Here is a 17,997-nt window from a genome sequence, read left to right as displayed (position 1 = left end):
AAACAAGAATAAATTAGAAATCTCATAGATCATCCTATTTAGTGTATTTATGAGAAAGTCGGTCATTTTAAATGTTTATTGCAAACAAAGTCACGCCATTATTGTGCACACGTTGCAGTTTATACCCTATATCCATTAGAAAGATTTGGTGTGCATACAAGGCTCCTATTCTTGAATGTCTTTGACAATGTATGAAGGAAACTAAATATTAACTGAAAACTACAAAACGACCCACAGACAGAGGAAGAGTTAATGTGTAGGTGATACAGAAGTTCATGGAGATTTTCGATAAATAATATAATTTCATACATAACAAGATAACTTCAAACCTATATTAAAAGATTAAAAGAATAAATGATTTTGTTATAGTCCCTTTTGTGATCCTCCTTGCAGAGACAGAAGAAAGAGGTAGATTGCTTCAGGCTTATTTAAGAAAAAATTAGTTTTCATATTACATTTGTGAAGTTACAGTTGTGACCAGTCACATTCTTGTTTCAATCATTGTCAAAGGACTAGATAAATATTTTACCCTTTTCAAATCGCAATTATAATCTTTGTCAGGAGTATGAGAAATCAGAATTTTAGTGTTTTTTATGAATTAAAAGACTTCTATATTGCTTTGACCTTTTTAATATTCTGTAATTTAATTGGATGGACAGTCTACTTTTACCCAAGATTGCCAGTCTTCCCATTTAATAAACTTACTGACACAAAGCACCATTTTAAATGGCTGCGTCTTCTTTGTTTCCTGAATTGAAGCTTCAGGACTGGGTAAAACATTGCACTTGCCAACTAATATTTTTCCATTTTCTTTGGAGATTTAAAACTTCTTGTGTGGCCAGATGGGTTCCATTACTTCATTTCTGTTTTGGATATATGACGGTGGCAGAATCATGTTTCCAATCCAACTTCTTCACCCTTCTCTGGCTTCAGTGTAGGGCTGTGAACAGAAAAGTCATGGTATGATACCTAGTGTATAATATAAAAGAAAGGGGAAGTATTTGCTGACACCTTCTCTCAGCCTGTGTTTACATGTTTTTATACACTGGGCCTCATCAAGGTACATCCATTATTTTGGATCATCTTCACTGTCAGGTTGGACATGGCATTGGTGGTCCTGAAGACATGGAAGGAGAATAAGGTAGTACTCATGATGTTTGTTTTTTGTAATTCAAATTCTATTTAGATCCATCAAAGTCAGTGAAAAACTAGTTTACAGAATTCATTTTGATTCCTCTTTTCATTTTTACCCGTGTATGTTTCTTTCTCATTCTAAATATTATAAAACTCCATTATTGTAGATGGGTAGGTAAGAAGAGAAAAGTACTGTCTTGACATTTTTTATAGTTTTAGTATTACAGAGGTAGGAATAAGTATAGTTTTCTCTTCTCTATATTTCCCTACATCTATTGTGAAGTGAATTGATTCAGTTTCAGTATGATGGAAAATAATAAATTAACCTGTTGATGAGAAGAATCTATTAATTCACTGAGGCATATTTGAATGATGCCTGACTTATAATAGCTGCTCAATAAATATTGGTTGAATTAAAGTCAGTGACTGAATATAATGATAATAAGCACAGAGTTCCAATTAGGTCTCTTAACATAGACGGAAGAAAGCAATTATTTCTGAAAGTCGGAAATGAGCAGATGTAGAGAGAAGCCCACAAGAATTCATCTCCATGGATCTATTTTTCCTGATTCCTGCAGATGCTATGATCCAGGTGTGCTGACTCACTCTTCAAATCTTTTCATCCCTAGATCTTTTCCAATTCCCTCACACTGTTATTAAAAATTTTTTAATTCCTTAATTAATCTGTTTTATAATTTGAGCTTTTAGCACAACTGAAATGAATTTCTTAAAGCTTAGCCCCAGAATTCATGATAGTCAGTGAAATAGCAGAGATCTGACTGTTCTGACACCCCTGAGTCAAATAGCAAATTACTTCTTTGCAAGCTTCTTTATCTTAAAAATTGTTATCTCTCCAATACTATTGACCTTGCAGGGTCAATAATTGGTTACTACTATTATCCTTATATTTTTCATTCTTTTATTAAATTCTTTTTGGGAAATTATAAAGAGTATGCTAAAAAAAAGTGTACTAAAAGCCAACAGATACCTGCATGGTTCTTTAAACTTGTTTTTCTCAAGTCGCATGCAAAATACACACAAAATTTAGCCAGATGTTCAGACATATTGTTGAAAGGATACCAAGATAGGTACCATCCTTATCCATTTATTTTGCTGTGAAAATGGACCCTAAACTGGAAAATTAATGCTTAATCTTAGTTCCATATTACCTTCTACAATAGGTGTACCCTCTTGATAAAGTGATACTTTAGCAAATTGCATCTTATTATATCTTAACCATAATCATCTGTATATTTGGTACAAAATGAATAATTCCTTAAAATTCATGTTTTGTGATAAAAAGTCTTATGATGTTTGAATTTGATAAAGTGCACTGGATAATTAAATTTAGTGATCGTTTACATTAAACAGGACTGAGATGTAGTATGAATCACCAATTAACTTCCATATGCATATCCATAGTTCGACAATTTCTATCTTCCCGTTCTGCGTCCTTTCATCTGCTTTTCCTCTTCCCTTTTATAAATGGTGAACCGCAGAGATGAAAAGAGATGGTAGTGATTAGGATGAGAGAGTATAATTTTTTTCAAAAAATTTTTAATGTATTTTATTTATTTTTGAGAGAGAGAGAGAGACAGTGCGCGCAGGGGAGGGTCAGAGAAATGGAGGGAGATACAGAATTCCAAGCAGGCTCCAGGCTCTGAGCTAGCTGTCAGCACAGAGCCCGAAGCGGAGCTCCAACCCTCAAACCGTGAAATCTTGACCTGAGCCAAAGCCCGACGCTTAACTGACTGAGCCACCCAGGCGCCCTGAGATAGTATAATTAACTCTAGTAGCTTCTAGAAATTTTTTGGTATCCACACCATATTGGAGGGGTGTCAAACTCAGGACTGTTAGGTCTACAAGATGCAGAGATTCATGTTAAATAGTTTAAATTCAATATCTTACATAACTCATTTTTAAAAATAATTGTGGATAATCATAAAACATAGAGAATTTCTGCAGATGAACACAAATGACAATTTAATGGAAAAAATGGGCAAAGGATAAGGGCAGATAATTCACAGAAAATATTTGTAAGTTATAATATACACAAAAACACTACTCGATGTCATTCATAACCTGAGAAATTAAAATCAAAATATTGAAATCACAGTTTTTGATGCATCATATGCACAAAAATTAAAAATAGAAATAATACCTAGTTTTGGTGAGGATATTGGGAATAGACCCTCTCATTCATTTTACTGGCACTATGGATGAAAATTTTTAAATGTGGATGTGTTATGATCTAACAGTTTGACCATTAAGGATCTATCCAACAGAAAAATAATCACCTATGTGCATAAACATACACAGACAAGACTAGCCATTGCAGTGTTTTTAGAAACTTTTTATAGCCTCACAAATAAACAGAAAAATCATTTTTGGAAGTGTGTTCTATCTATATAACATTGTGAGAAAAAGAACACTTTGAGAAGACTAAGTAATTAAATGTGGATTCTTAATATTTGATTAAGTATTAGGAAATACCACATATAAAACATTTTTTGAAAGATTGCATTAAAAAAATTACTTGCTCACTAAAGTTTCATTTGCTCACTTCCAGGTGGCAAAACTTATGGTGTTTAACCTTATTTCTGGGACACTTGGAATTTTTTCTGTAACTATAAATATAGTTCTACTTGTATCAATAAGGACTTCTTGCATTCCTCAGTTGTGACTAGTAAAAACATTTGCCAATCCATCAAGCAAGCTTCTCTATAGCAGTCAAAAGAGAGTATTTCTATCCTTTTCCCTGGGTGGGTAGAGGGGAATTAGTCAGAAGCTAATATAGTCATATATTTAAGAAAGATACCTTACACATATCTGGATCTGAATGCTCAGGTATATCCTGGAAATACAAAGATGAAGATAGTTCTGTTTTCAAGACATTCATGGTGCAGACATATAATTATATGTATAATTGGCAAATCCAGCAAGAGGATCCCATCTTTTTTTTTTAAGTTAAAATCTGCTCAGATCTTTATTTGCACAAAATCCTTAAAATGTTCAGTATATTTTGAGGCCTCCAACCCTATCCATAAATAGTCCAAGAACAAGAGAGAGCTTTCTTAGTCCAAAGGTACCAGTCCTGTTTCCAATCACCCCTTAGAGAAGGAACTGAAGACTTTCTCAGTTCCCTGATGGCTCTCCTATATTTGAATGTCCTTATATCTTTTTCAAACACATGATATCACTATTGAACATGGGTGTTCCTCAGCTCAGCTTGAGGAAGGGTGTCAGACAATTGTGAAGGAGGGTAGAAACCTGGAAACTACAATCCTGAAGCTTTGAGTAGGGTTCTATTTTTTTAATAACTGGAAACTTGAGTTCACGTTTGGTGCATGTGATTCCTTTGCTGGGAGAACCATTTGAGTGAATTTTCAGTTACTCAAAATTAAAATTTTAAATTTCTGTGGATTTTCTTCTTTCATATAAAGATTGATCTTCCAGTTCAAGGTTACTCTCAAACTGAGAACACAGACATACCAGTTAAACAAATTCAGGTTTTATTGCTATCTGCATTCTTGGGTCTAGTGGGGAGGAAGAGATACATGTGTGTGTTTGTAGGGTAATGATTAGGTACTAAATCTGCTTGTCTAGACTGGAGAGTAAGGATGTATCCACCAAGCTTATTAGCAAAGACTAGAGTGTATATTCTACTACATCAAACTGCCTAAAGGAAAGGAACAGAAGGGCTTTTAGATGGCTACCTGGGAGATACTGCAACAGAATTCAAAGTATAAAAGTACACTATGACCAAACTGTAGTGTTCCTTTTATAACTTAGGGCCCAGAAATGTTAGCTAATTTATAAGACAACCTAGTAACCAAAGGCAAAGACCCCATTCAGGGTGGCTAAACCTAGCAAATAAAATACAGGAGGCTCAGTTAAATTTCAATTTCAGATAAAAAGTGATAATTTCCAATGTAAATTTGTCCAAAATATTGCATTAGATAGGCTTATATATTTAAAACTACCAGTTGTTCACCTGAATTTCAGATTTAGCTGTCTTTTTACTGTATTTTATGTGTCCTGTATTTTTATCCAGCAAACCCACCCTCACTGTACACTAATTCCTTTGAAAAAAGAATTTTCATGGTATTTTAGGTTCAGTGGATAGATCCACTCAACACTCTTCGTCAAACAGTTTCTCCCCTATTTTAATATTGGAGTCTGGAAAAGATAAGCACTCAATTTTCTTGGTCATCTTTTTGCAGGGGTAACTAACTGATTCAATTATGGCTAGTCAGTTGTGAAAAGTCTTCTAGGAAAAGTTCCCTTCAAGTATAAAAAGACAGTACTTCCCAAGGAAAAGATTTTTTTTATCTTTCTACCTTTTTCCTGTTAGTGATTCAGAAGCAATGGCTGCAAGTTCAGCAGCCTTCTTGTATCATGAGGTGACATGCATGAGGACAAATGCTTACACATTGATGGAGAAACCCTGAGTCCCAGATGATCATTGAGTCTCTCTACCTGCCCTAGCCTACCAGTCTTCAGTCTTTTTATTTTTTTGTTATCTTTTTTTATTTTGAGAGAGAGACAGAGAGAGAGAGAGAGGAAGAGGCAGAGAAAGAGAATCCCAAGAAAGTTCCATGCTAACAGCATAGAGCCCCATGCAGGACGTGAATCCACAAACCATGAAATCATGACCTGAACTGAAATCAAGAGTCAGACCCTTAAATGACTGAGCCACCCAGGCTCCCTTCAGACTTCTTGTTATCAGACAGAGAATAATTCTTATAACTTAAAGCTGTTGTATTGAATTTTCTATTATTTGTAGATGATTGAGATCTTGACTGATCACTCTTGGAACTATAGTTTCTTAGCTTTAAATAAGAAAAAAAATCAAGTTTTGGAACAAGACTGATATCACAGGTAAATTAATTTACTTTCCTAGAGATTCTTTCAGCTGAGAAGAGAGGGCAATATAAGAAATCTAATGTCAGAATCCTAGAAGCTCCCATGAATGGAGAGATATGGGCAGAAGTTTTTTATGAGAAATTTGGTGAGATATCAAACAAAAAAACAAAGTTACAATGGAATTGTTTGAGAGACTTTGTGAAATTTTGGATATCAAAAGAGCTGCCTCTGAACCAAGGGAAAGACTGTCGACAGAATTAAAGACTATTCTCAGAACATTTGCAAAGAAAACACCATTCCTCTGGCACTCAAGGTTGGTAGTTAGGAGAGTGTCCAGAGACAGCATCTTTGGCATGACCACTGTCCTTCTCAGAAGGAACACCATCATCAGAGGCAGAAACTGGGCCTCGCAGGAAATAGATGAAAACATTCTAGAACCAGAACAAAAGAATAGACACCATGTGGTGAAAAGGCTGACAGGCTAACTTATGAACACATAAGAAATGGCTCTTGAGGAAATCCCAGTAGCAATAGAGGAACATTTTGAAGTGCACTGAAGTTTAGTTTTTCTACGGAATGAGGAATTTGACTCGCTGCATTTGGTGTTATAAGTTCATGAGTATTTTAGCATAGCCTTTGGACAGGCAATAGTCTTGTTGATCTAGAATTTCTAGATTTATTTATGCTCCTCTAAAACTGAGAGGTATGCATGCTGTGTGTCTATATTCTTTGAATATTTTTACAAATTGCATTATAATCAATTGGTGGAATGTCTGCTTCTCTTGTTCCCTTCACTTAGGTGCTGTTCGTTGCTTATCTGAGTTTTTACCTAATTGACCTTTATGCTTTCCTCCTTAGCCTTCTCAAATCCATGCCGTACTCTGTTACCAATCATGTCAGTTCTGTATCTAAAACTTTTCATTTATTCTCTTTTGCTTGTAAGGCTCAAGTTAAATAACTTCCATAATTAACCCTTTGATGCCTTTACAGCTTGATCCTCCAATATTCCCAAAGTATTCTCTTGCACCCCAGCCATGGAACCACTTCCTGAGCACACTGTGTTGTTTTTCTCACTGGCAAATTCTTTTCCCACTGCATGGAATTCCATTTATTTTGTCTTTTTGCCTACTTCACTTACTCCCACAGATTTTTCGAACACAGTCCTAAAGTGATTTTCTGTATGAAGTCTTCTCTGGGACTATCTGGGAGAATTAGTTGCACCCAGTGCCATGCTCCTAATAATGTCTACACAGCCCCATATTGAACTCATCACTTAGTATTATAATTATTTGATTGCATGTCTCCTTCATTATAGCATGAGTTTCTTGAAGGCAACTAATTTGATTTTTGACCCCTTTTTAAAACCAGCTTCTAAATAGTGGGTGTTTAATAATTTTTAATTATATAAATGAATGACTCATACTCTTGAAAATGAACTCCATGCCGGGTCTTGTTATTTCCACAAGCCAAGTATTTCTCAATTTGGTTTGTTTCTCTCCATCCCAACCCCTAACTATTACCAGAGATTAGAACTTTATCAGTTATGTATGAGTGGCTCTGTCTGCTAAGCGTCTGACTTTGGCTCAGGTCAAGATCTCATGGTTCGTGGGTTCAAGCCCCACATCAAGCTCTGTGCTGACAGCTCAGAACCTGGAGTCTGCTTCAGATTCTGTCTTTCTCGCTCTCTCTCTCTCTCTCTCTCTCTCTCTCTCTCTCTCTGCCCCTTCCCCACTTGTGCTCTGTCTTTTTCTGTTCCTCAAAAATGAATAAACGTTAAAAAAGTAAAAGAAACAAAAAGAATTTCATCAACTAGCTTCAGGTTTATTTCCATAGCCAGCACTTTTGTCTTCCTTCCATCAGAAGTGTTTTAAAAAGTGAAATTATTTGAGCAGATTTGTGGTTTCAGAAAAATAAGTCTGGTGGCTTTGTAGAAATTGGACTGTGGCTGATGAAGGAAGGAGAAAGCAAGCCTGTCGGGTTTTCACAGAGCTACAAGTCATTTTTCTAAAACCCACAATTCTTTACACATAATTTCCCTTTTTAAAATACTTCCAATGGAAAATCATGAGCTAAGCATGTGCTTAGACATATTGTGTCTCACCTAGTTTCCTGTTGAGATTATTAAATTCACAGAGAAAGAGAAAAGTTGGGGTTACGAATGGAATTCAATGCAGGATTTTCTTTAGCTAACTACCTCAAGTTTGGTGTTTTTATGGAGTCAGTAGAGATGATCCCGATAGACCACAGGGATGCCTTGCCTTCCATTCCTCCACTGTTCAAGACACCAGAGAAGGAAAACAGACTCTTTTGTCATCAGACACACTCAATAAGATACTTATGCCCAAGTTTTATTATTTGAGCCCTTGGTTAGGACCAATAATCCTTCAGCAGCCAGTCTTCCTCAAGGAGGTCCAGCCTGCTGAGCTAAACTGATCAGTGCAGCTGGCAGAAGACCTAGCTCCACCATCCCTCCATGCCCCGGGGGAAAATCCTTCAAACCACTGGACTCTCAGTTGAAGAACCCAACCTTCCAACCTGCCAAGCTGAGCTGGAAACTCTCCCAGATCACTGTCCCTGGCATCCGTCTACCTCAATTTAGGGAAGCAGCCCTTTCTCATTCATCCATCTCCAACATCCCTGCAAAGAGAACTATCCTTATTTGCTAATGCCCTGGTAGCAACTAATGCTCAGAAAACACTACAATTGGACTCACACTATATGGACAACAAAAGAATTAACTGTTGCTAATGATGCTGTTACTTATGTGAGAACTGGCACTATTTGCATGCTAACTATGTGCCAAGCACTGGGTAAGTGTTTTATATATTTAATCATCAAAATTCCATGCTTTGGTACTATTATTGACTTTATTTTACAAATGAAAAGACAGAGGTATATTATCGATATAGTAAGTAAAGAATTGGAATTTAAACCCAAGAAGCCTTAACCAAATGGGCTGTACAACTTTCTGCTGGCAATTGTATGTCTATGTTTGAAGATATGATCATACATTGGAGAATCACTGGGTATATAAAGAGAGTCAGCAACATACATGAGAGGGATTGATCTGCATATTAGGACAAGTGTCACCCACTGTAATAGTAATGGAATAGATAGAATAAAACTTGAGATATCCACTGTTCAGTCTCTGTGGAAATTGAAAGATTACGGCAACAACTATTTAATTAATTGAATCCAGACTGCCACGTTGGGGACAAATAAAAAAAAAAATAGAAGGAAAAGACTTTTGTAGAATCCAAAGCATAAAAACAAAACCCCTCAGTAGAATGAGGAATTAGTGGAACAGATATGGCCCCAATCAGAAATACTGATCCTAAAATCCCAACCTGAGAAATTATCCCAAAATGTAGACTAAAAAGAAATGAATGGCAAATTATGAGAGAAAAGTTAAGACGTAGATAATAAATAGAGGAGACTGAAGAAAAAAGGATATGAGCACAAAATTATTTTCTGGGCTGAAAGAGCAAGGGAGACTTTGAATATAAAAGACTCAACAATGTCAGGCAATCATGTTTTTACAAAGCATATTTTTAAAACCTTTGAGGAAGCACTCCAGCTCAATAAAAAATTATTTTGATAAAAATTTTAAGATAGAAGAAATAAATGATTTGCTTGCTGAGCAAAGAAACATTTTAAGCACTGAAAACAATGTTGCTATTGTGGATAAGGTATACTGTAATATTTCTGAAAGCAATCTTGAAATAGAAATATATCATGTAAGAAAAGAATTTGCAATGATCTGCTTCTAAAATTTTCAACAAACCTCAGTGTTAGTACAAGAAGAATGTATGTAAGTTCGCCAAATTGCTTTGTTAAGGGAAGTAAATAGTTGGTTATTTAATTCGTTATATGAATAAGTAAATACAGATTCAAGTATATTATGAAACCACTTCTCTGCATGTTTCATTTCCTCTGTCTGAGATGCTCCTGCTCCTCAGGATATCTACATGGTCCATCCCTTCACTTCAGTCTGGTCACAACTCACCTCATCAGAGAGATGTTTCTGGGTCTTTCATCTAGTGTTGCATTTCTCACAATGGTGTATTCCCTTGTCTTGTTTTATTTTCATAGCACTTCCATTATTTACATATATATATATATATATATTTTCTTTCCTTACTGGCCTCCCCCAATAGAATGTAAGTTCCCTAAGGGCAAGGCTATGTTTATTCACTGCCCTATCCCCAATGCTTAGAAGAATGTCTAACACATATTAAAACCTCAGTAACTGTGAATGAACAATATATAAAATGCTCCTATAAGTCAATAAGAACAAAAAACAAGTACCCCAATTAAAAAATAAATGCACAAAGACCATGAAAGGGCCATTAAATAAGCATATGAAAATATATTACCTTCATTAGTAATCAAAGAATGTAGTTAATTCAGTAAAAAAGATATTTCTATAGGTCAATAGCAAAGATTTTACAGATTGATAATATTCTTCAGTAATAAGATCTGGGGAAGGTTAAATACATTTTTAAGGTCAACTTTTTTTGAATAGCTTATCAATACTTCTTTGATCCAGAAAATCCACTTGTAGGAATTTTTCCGATTGAAATATTTCACAATTCTATACAGATTTTTAAAATATGTGTCACATTTTTATAAAAGTGAAAAGGAAACTATACTGGTCATATTTTGTTTATGAGGTAGAATATAGACAAAGATACAGAACTAGATATAAAGATATGTTTTTAGTACATAGAAACCATAAACTTGCCTCTCTGATTATCTCTAGAAGGAAGAATTATATGATAATTTGCTTCCTACTTGAGGTGTTTTTGAAATGTTCGAAATGTTACAATAATGTCTAACATTCCATAATCAGTAAGAAAATCCAAAAGACATGGTTATAATCCTTAAAAGAACTTGTGAACCATTTTTCCCATCTCAGAAGGCCACTCTAAAGATTATATTAGGTTTTGGTGGTGGGGGGGTTGTTTTGTTTTGTTTTGTTTTGTTTTTGTTTGTTTTTGTATCTTTTATACACTAATGAGTTCTATAGGCTGGTATCTCAGGTTTTTCATCTATGTTCATGAGTGAGATTACTCCTCAGCTTTCCTTCCTTTGTTCTTTGGCTGTGCTGGTCTAGTTTGTGTTAGCCCAGCTATATATGCCTCATGAAATGAGTTCCGCTTGTCCAATCATGCCCTGTGCTGTGCTCAATGTACAGTCTGATGGCTTGAACCCTTCTTATAAAACGTGCCATCTTTTTCATGCCTCTGTGCCTTTGTTCGTGATCTCTCTGCCTGGCAGGCCCTTTACTGTTTTCCTTCTTCAGCAGCTTCAAGTGGTCTTTTGAGACAGTGTGAAACATCCTCTTGTATGAAGTCTTCTTCGTTACCCCAGAGATCATCCCTTTTTTCTTTTCTGATCCCAACTCATTCTGTAAATAACATTCCTGCCCAAGAGCATTTATCATATTGCAGTGTAAATATTTTTCTGCATGTTTGCCTCTCTGATCTGACTGGATACTGTTTCTCATTCAGCTTTGCCTGCCTAACCCCCAGTACAGTGTCTGGTTCACCATCGTTTCTCAACCTCAATATCATTTGAATAATGCAGAGACACCCAAGGACCACCTGAGGGTTTATGAGTTAAGAGTAAAAGTTCACCACTTCCTTACTCATCTCTTTGAATGATTATTTAATTTTCCAGACTGATAAGGTCAGCGGTTACAGTGTTATAACAAAGAGTGAGGTTGGGTTTAATGTCATCTCTCTTCAGTCCTCCTATTCCTGAAGACCCAGAGAGGATTTCCTGTCCCTGCTGAGACATGTTCAAACGTCCTCCATCTGTCAGTTTTCTCTTGTTACATTCAGTCTTGCCATTTTTGGCTGTTTATTCCTGTTTGCCCTTTTCCAAAGGTAAGAATCCTTTTGACTTTTGGTTCCCAGAACCAGTCAATGTGCATGTCTCTACTTGCCCCTCAAAAGCCAGTGCTACTTGATCTAACCAAGAACCAATGAATATATAAGCTCAAAGTAGCATTATGAAAATCGTCATAATCTGCAGAGAACCTGAGCAAAATCTAGCTCTTCTTATCGAGTCTTTATTATCTTAACACCGCCATTGGTTTTTACTGATTGTTTAGAGTTCCGTATGATTTGCCTACTTTTAGCTTTAATCTCTCCACACCTCAACCTGTAAAGCAGGAATCCTAGCTTCAACCTGAACTGAAATGTAAATGAATCCGGAACCTTCAGAAGCATCTTTGTTACATATGCATTTATTAAATAAGAAATTTCCTCTAAGAAAAGTGATGTGGGTTATGGAGGAAAACATGAGGTCCAACTGAATGTTTTGGTTCACCTAAAACCTATGGATAATCCTATAAACCCCATGGAGAGGGGCCTCCTTGGCAGAAGAAAATGCTTTCATGTACATCTCTGAGACATAAAGGCAACATACAAACCAGCTTTGCACCTGGGATGCCAGGAGCTTGCTGTGGGCAGCGAGGGGTGGGGAAGCAGAGTGTGTCTTCAGCACCTCTGTGTTTGCAGCATGGGGACCACCAGGAGCCCGTCCCTCCTCATTCCATGACATAGATATGCTACATGCTTGCACAATTCACTTAAATTTATGTAGGATTTTTTTTTGTTTACCTTTCCATTTACCATCATAAAATCTTTTTTCAGGAGTTGCTGTAAGCTTTGTCTTCTCTAGAAAACTTTTCCGGAGTGCCTCTCCACTTTCACCCCTGGTAGAGTCACTGCAATCCTCTTTGTTCAAAGTGCATTTTTCTATCAAAAATAGATAATAACTTAATTGATCCATTTATTTTTGTATACATCTTTGAAGCATTTTTAACACAAGTACCTAGCCCAGTGTCTGGTACATAATAGACTTTCATTAAGTTAGTTGACGAATTACATGAATAAATAATCATAATTATTTGAGTCACAGGGTAAATATCTCTTTGTAGGCACTATCTTAATAGCTTGATGATATTCTACATATGGATGTAACAAAGAATTCATTAGTCTCCATTTTTGGAATGCTGATTTGTATATCAAATGGTTATTATAAAGATCATCGACAGGAGATATTCGTCTGTAAATTGACATCTTTGTACATTTTTTCTGATTGCACAATAGAAGAGAAATTACTGAATTGAAAAACATAAATATTAATCACAACAGAATTATTTTCCCAAAAAGCCTGTATCATTTTGCACTCTCAGCAGTGTATAATCTTCAGTTTCACCTCATCCTTGAGAACACTGAATTTTATATATTATGTATGTATAGGATGTGTTTTTACATACATACATGTTAATCTGACCATAATTACACACACACATTTAAAATGGTTCTAATTATATTTATGTATGTGTTAAGAAAAAAAATCATCATGTTATTTTAAATTTCATTGTGGGCTACATTATCAAGCTACCAAATTTTAAAGACTAAAGTTCATTTTCAAACATATCAATTTTGAAGGTGGCACTATTGAACAAAGTTATATACATATATGTGTGTGTGTGTATATAAGCATACTAATAAAAATATTGTTGAGTTCCTGATGTGTGCAAGTATGAACATTATGATTAACAAAACAGATAAGGACCAAAATACAATTAAGTTGTTTATTATAATCCAATCAACATGATACTTGCTTCTTTCTGCTTCCCTCCAGAATGTCGGCCAACCACACAATCCAAGTGACCTGGCTTCTGCTTCTCCTATGTGTTTAGCTTGTTTTGGTCTTACTGTACGTTATCATGATTTGAGGACTCTTGAGAGTTTCTGAACCATATTTTCTCCCTGCTGTTTAGAGAATCTTTTTTTTTCTTACTATTTGATTGCCACGATAGAAGTGTGTATTTGGAAGAGCAAGAGTTTTCGTTTTATTACATCTTATTTTAGTTAGTGACAATGAAGCAACAATTTCAGCATAACATTGGGTATTAGTCTTTTTCTTAAAAGCTGTGGATTGTCATTAACTGACAAAATGTTCTGCTGCCAAGATCTTGCAAAGATTGTATTTGTTGTCTGATGCCAAACATCCTCTTTAAATGCTAATGAACAAAGTATGGAATGCATTCTGTTCTTGATAGATTATGCCTATACCTTCTGTGGTCAACAGAAGGGGAATTCCCGGCCCATATGATTTCCATTCTGGCGCACTCAGCTCCTTCGTACTTACAAGCCAGTTAGCATTCAGATGTATTACTCAATCTTATTCTTACAATGAACGGAACAGCCAAGGCTTAGCTGCACCCACCAAACCCGAGGAAGTAATGCTCTGAAGCAACTTCTTCGTATGATTATTTGTCCGTAATCAGGCAAATAGAGTAAACATTTAATTTCACATTTAAGCTTCCTTTGGCTAAATCTAGGTAGTCAAATTATAGAAAGCCTTGAATACAATTGCAACTAGTGTGGCCTTTCCTCCACAGACATTTTGGAGTCATCAAAGAACATCAAGATAATGTAACGTGATTTTGGGGAAAGGAGGGCAACGGAAAGAGTGTATGTAAAAACAACCAGTGGGCTTTTGCAACAATCTGGGCCTGTATGGACATAGTACGAGTTGATGCCTCTATTAGGAAATGGTCTGGGGAAAATACTCACAGGCAGAGTGATCCATAGGCTTTAGGACCAGGCTCTTCTGAGTTTGAATCAGGGATTCACCCCATATTACTAGGTTGATATTTTAATTAAATTTCTGTAAATCTCTAGCTTACCGGATTTATCACCTGAAAATGGATGTTATATTAGGACATAAGATTCAAAATTGTTATAAAGGTTACATGAGGTAATGGACTAACACTTCTAACAGTACCTGGCATGTGGTAGGTGTTCAAAATCTGAGTGAGTTTTCTCTTGCTGTGTAACAAATGACCACACATTTAGCAGTCCATAGCACACAATTCTCTTTTCCTCAGTATTTCTATGGCAGAAATCTGTACACAGCTTACTAGGACCTCAGTTCAATGTCTCACAAGGCTACAATCAAGGTATCAGACAGGCTACGTGGCTTTCTGGAACCCAGGGTCCTCATCCAAGCTCACTTGGTTGTTGACAGAATTCAGTTCCTCACAGTTGCAAGACTGAAGTCCCCACTGAGCTCCTGGGTGGCTCAGTCCATTGAGCATCTGATTTCAGCTTAGGTACGATCTCATGGTTCATGAGTTCAAGCCCCCTATCAGACTCCCTGTTGTCAGTGCAGAGCCCGCTTGGGATCCTCTGTCACCCTCTCTCTTTGCTCCTCCCCCACTTGTGCTTTATCAAAAATAAATAAACATTAAAAAAACCCTGAAGTCCCCACTTGGTGACTGTCAGTGGGGGGGCCACTTGCATCCTGGAGACTGCCTACAGTGTCTTGCCAAGAGGTTGCACACAAACACTCTCACCTCGTGGCAGCTTACTTCTTCAAGGCCAACAGAAGAATCTCCTTGACCAGTGCAGTAAAATGGAGTCCTATAGTACATGACATAGTTAAAAGAGTGACTCATCTGTTGTCTTTGATATATTTGATTAGCTTAAATCAAGCTAGAGTTTCTGTAACTCAACATTCAGAAGGGACCATACATCAGTGAGGGCGATTATAAGATCATCTTGGAGAAATATTCTTTCTGTCATAAGACATAGAAACCCAACCTATTATAGATTAAGCAAAGTAATATTTTAAAAGGGAGGATTCATTAGAAATATTCGGGAATTATTCACAGGATTCAAGAAGAGGCTGAATGAAGAAGAATAGCATCAATGACTTTAGGAATCTGAACAAGAGTCATAATATGTCTGGAGACATAATGTTTCATCATATAAAGGGATTCCATTTCCTCACATGGTAGCCATGGGGATTGCCTTTGTCAGAGTTCATGAATCTCCACCTTTTCTATAAGGGGTACAGAATTTTCCCCAGAAAAAAACATGTTTGCAGAGCACTCCAACAGTTTTGTGGTAGATCATGTAGGAGAAACCAATAACTCTGACCAGGTTGATGGTGTATCATGATTCACTTAGCCAAGGTCACAGGCTGACCCTTAATGTCAGGCAGAACTATATCAACTGCCAGAAAATTGGTTGGCCAGGAAACAGAGCTGTGAAGATGGAAGCCTAGCAGAGTGGCTTTTTCCCAGTAAAATATTATGAATATTTTTAAATGTAAAGTTGAAAGAATTATACCATAAACACTTGTATTCCCATCTCCTAATTTCTGTAATTGTTGACTCATTGCTTTGTTTGTTTTACTACATATCTATCGGTTCAGTTTGTCTTTGATCCATTTCGAGTATGTTACAGACATCAGTATACATCAATCTAAATACTTCAGGGTGGCTAGTACCAGAGTTTGGTGGATTGAATTTGAAGTTAAAGGTCAAAGCATAAGCAGTCCATTGGGTAAAACTGGAAGGATAAGCTTTACCAGGTAATTCTTCCTCACTAACTTGGCTACTATTTTTCTAATCTAAACAATAAAAGACCATGGTTGTTTTGGGCATTTTATTTTAAAAACATTTTTTTAATCTTTTTTATTTATTTTTGAAAAACACAGAGAGCCAGTGCGAGCAGGGGAGGGTCAGAGAGAGAGGGAGACACAGAACCTGAAGCAGGCTTCAGGCTCTGAGCTAGCTGTCAGCACAGAGCCCGACTTGGGGCCCGAACCCACTTAACCGTGAGATCATGAGGAGTCAGAGGCTGAACAGACTCTCAACCAACTGAGCCACCCAGGCACCCCGGGGCATTTTATTAAAATGGAGAATTGTTTAAATACAGTAAATATGTTCAAATAATACTAGGAATAAAAAGAAAAATGTAGAAAACTCTTACTGTTCATCCACTTACTCATCTAAGTTAGAATCCTTAAAGTCAAATACTTCTCCTTAACTGCTATTATCTAATCAGCAGCCAGTTAGCCAGCTTCTTTCAGTTCTCTGTATACCCCCCTTCCAACCCCGTCTTCCACCTTTCTATTTCTGTTGATTTCTAACTCTCTCCCACTTTGCTCTCACAAATTATCTCTCTGACTTAGGTAACTCCTTTTAATAAACTACAATGCCACTAGAATTATCTTTCTGAACACAGATCTGGCTTTGTCACTCCTTGAAACATGTTACTTCTCTTTCATCTGCAGGAGAAAGTCCAACATGTTAATATAGTGGACAAAATCCAGCAAAAACTAGGTATTTTGTAAATGTCTTTATCAATATCCTAAATGACTGCAGAGAGTATTTGTACCACCCACATTGTGACTTATTGCCAACTAGTTGCTTCAAATATCTGTTGATCTTGATTATTTCTAGTGAACAAATGCCCTGAGTTGGTGCTAAGATCTTCTGGGTCAGGCTGATGTTACTACACATCTTGGACTGTTAATGTGGAATGATAATCTTATATGACCAAGAAATTACAAAACTTGCTAAGACCCATATTGGGACTGAAAGTCTTTCATAATGGCCCTATAACTATTTAATCCAAAACTGATGAAAATGTCAGTTGAACAACAAATGATAGTAGGAAATTGTTCTTATTGAAATTCTATGCCCTCCCATATATGGTAAATAGGTCTTTATAAAATACTATACATAAGAAAAGGTACCTTTTAATTAATTTTTATTAGATTTAATTCTGTATGTATACACTAGGGTGCCTTAATTACACAGACAGTATGCATTAAATTGTCACCATTAAATAGGATTACATTTTATTTAGGTACAAGTAAATGTATTACCTTCTAATCATGTAATAGGTCTGCTCTACAAATTAAAACAGATTTTGAATTTTGTATAATATAAGAACTTGAGTTAGCATAGGCTGAATGAGACACTTTTTGTTTTTTGAGCCAAATGTTTTCATTTTTGGATGGTTTTTATTTTCATGAGATTTGTATTAATAAACTCATTTTTAACAATGTTAACTAAATATACTACTAGTCAAGATTACTTATATTATGTACAATTCTTAGAGCATTACAGTAAAAATTTTGGTCATTTGTAATGTCATTTAGATATTGGAAGTAAAT

General features: G+C 36.0%; 1 long non-coding RNA gene across 2 annotated transcripts in view; it reads right to left on the bottom strand.

Moving 5' to 3' along the window:
• Positions 1 to 626: 626 nt before the first annotated feature.
• Positions 627 to 17,997, bottom strand: part of LOC115290483 — a 35,835-nt gene continuing 18,464 nt past the window's right edge. For both annotated transcript variants that reach the window (XR_003908140.1, XR_003908139.1), the window contains 2 exons: positions 12,630 to 12,767; positions 627 to 940 (listed from right to left, as the gene is read on the bottom strand). This is a non-coding gene — a long non-coding RNA (uncharacterized LOC115290483). The remainder of the gene's footprint in view (positions 941 to 12,629; positions 12,768 to 17,997) is intronic.

Source organism: Suricata suricatta, chromosome 4 (genome assembly GCF_006229205.1).
Source record: "Suricata suricatta isolate VVHF042 chromosome 4, meerkat_22Aug2017_6uvM2_HiC, whole genome shotgun sequence".
NCBI lineage: Eukaryota > Metazoa > Chordata > Mammalia > Carnivora > Herpestidae > Suricata > Suricata suricatta.
The sequence above is the reverse complement of the archived record's forward strand: the minus strand, read 5'-3'. Positions and strand labels throughout refer to the sequence as shown.